The following is a 2625-nucleotide window of genomic DNA, read 5'->3' as shown; positions in this document are numbered from 1 at the left end:
GAGAGGAACGATGGTTTGAGAGAGGAGTAAAGGAGGCCATCTTTGTGCAAAGAAATCGTCCATCATTAAACAGGTGTGGAGGCCTCCGGGTTCAACTGTCCCCCTCTTACAATGCTGTGATTGCTAGTATCACTCAGCCCTCTGTGAGTAGTAAACAGCCATCAGTGTGCTAATGATCCATTGTTAGGCTGATGGTCCTTCTTGAGCATGTGATCAGCTGGTTTTGGTTGTCAGCAGCAAACTGGTTGATCCACTCTGAGACGGTGCTATTTAAGAGACTGAGCTGAATTCAGCACCTCAGACTGAGGAAGTCTTTTGGATGAGAGACAAAACGTTTCTACAAATTTTTTGTTTTGTTTTGGCTTATTCTAAATGTCTAGAGGACCAGATTTGACTTTTTTAGATGCATGCGTACTGATGTTTCATTGCTGAAGTATTCTTTGTTATTGTTCTTTGTTAGTTTATCATTTTTAGTACTTATAAAATTGTCTAATCTGTCATAGAATGTTCTGTATGCAACATTTTGTGTTTAATGAATAAGTTTAAATGTACAAATCTCTTGTTAAGTTAAACATTAGCACATTTATAAGGTATTAATAAAGACTTATAATTTATTTATAATATATAACAATTTTATTAACAGTACTAAGCAAATACATTATAAATACAATTAAAATAAAATCTAAATGCATAAAAGCATAAAACTAGTACATACCAAGTACAAAATAAGTTGTTTCATAATACATTTACAATGTATTTTCTTACAATTTTGCAAATAGATTTAATATATTAAATATCATTATACTTAAGTATATTTTATTTTCACCTGGGAAATCTCCAAGATTATTGAATTCTTCTGCTTGTAGCAAAGACTCGCCACCCAACCCAGAGGCAACATGACTGGGATCATCAAATAAATTATTATTGAAAGTTTTATTAAAGAAATTAGATTCCAAGGTTAGAAGAAACTAGAAAAGACAAAGAAGATGTGATATGAAGGTATTTCCTGAGTGAATGGGATTGGTAGAGGTCTGAGGGAACATTTAATGAAAGTTTTTTTTTTATAGAGTGGATGAGAAAGACAGAAGACTGGGACTAGCTCTCCTTTGTGCCAACCTCAGTGAACAGTATGAAAAACTGACTTTATAAACTTCCTCAGACAGTGACTCAGAGCTACAGGGTTTCATCTGTTAGGAATCTCAATATCTCCCACTCCCTCTTAACTAATGTTTTTCTTTCATTGGCCTGCAGCAAAGTCTGCATTTGATATGACATCTTGTCAGGGAAGGATGCTCTCTAACCCGTCTGACTTTATGTGTGTACACTCTGACAAAGACAAACCTCTTCCAACAGAAACTGATCATTTTCAACATCTGACACCTGAAATCATCTCTTTAACACTGAGGCCCTGTACACACGTAGCCGGATATCAGGAAAACCGAATAGTTTATCATGCGGTGTGGCCTTTCATCCACACGTGAACTCCGGTTGATGTAACTATAAACGAATAATAACAAAAACTCCGACCAAAGTGGAGATTTGAGAAATCTCCTCTTTCGGGTTTGCGTGTGGACTTTCGGAACCGGAGATATGCGCATTATGTCTGCGACAGATGGTGCAGCGCGGCGCTGACGTCACATGTGCGACAATTGTTTTTGTTTGCCCATTCATTCGGAGGGAAAATGACTGCGTTTAGGGAAGTACTAATTGTAACGCTGGTTCAGGCAATTTTTGCGCTAAAATGTCAACATACTTGTTCTGACAGGATTCCCAGTCGACATTTTCCTGAGTTTTATTAACTTTGTACTCCAACACGGTATTTAATAGTAGTTCAACCTCGCGGTCTGTCCACACAAACGAACCTCCAGGCGCCATGATTCAATACTAACAGGAAGTTGTGGTTGCTTTGAAGGGTTGTGATTGGCTGATATACGTTTCACCTTTGCACTACACTGCCTCCTATGGGTTGGGCATATTCTTTACAACGCTCTGTGGTGAACATCACCAGGTTCATGTAGACGATCATTTTCTCTATCCGAACATGTATGTACGGCGATATTTTTTTGCGCAGATATTCGTTTTTTCAAACACCAGGCTACGTGTGTACAGGGCCTGAGGTTTCCTCCAGCGTCCACAGCAGAGCAACATCTGACTCCACATACAGAAGAGAAACACACACTGACTCAGAACCAGCATGACACTTTACCCCGTCATGGACTGAACAGAGGGAACTGAAAACACACTATATTTTTTCATCTGTACATGTTGTGAGTATGTTAAATTGAAAAATAAGTACTTCCATTTTGGCGTGTGGCTGCATAGATGCAAAAAAGGTCACTATTAAAAATTAGTTTCGTAAGCTCAACATTTCTTCACTTAAAGAAACAGGTCCAGATGACATGATTTAACCATTTGTGTTGTTATCAAAAATTAGGTCGCAACGTCAAAGTCTAACGTGGCTACATTCATGAATCTGTGTATACTGGTCAGAGTCAGAGTCAGAGTCAGAGATTCTTTATTGTCATTCGCACCTCATGTGGTACATGTGGTGGAGCAAAATTATGTACACAGGGTCCCAGTTACATCCAACAATAAAATGTATAAGAAAAGCAGTAATAACATCTA

Source organism: Nematolebias whitei, chromosome 1 (assembly GCF_014905685.2).
Source record: "Nematolebias whitei isolate Nwh7 chromosome 1, NemWhi1, whole genome shotgun sequence".
Lineage (NCBI taxonomy): Eukaryota > Metazoa > Chordata > Actinopteri > Cyprinodontiformes > Rivulidae > Nematolebias > Nematolebias whitei.
The sequence above is the reverse complement of the archived record's forward strand: the minus strand, read 5'-3'. Positions refer to the sequence as shown.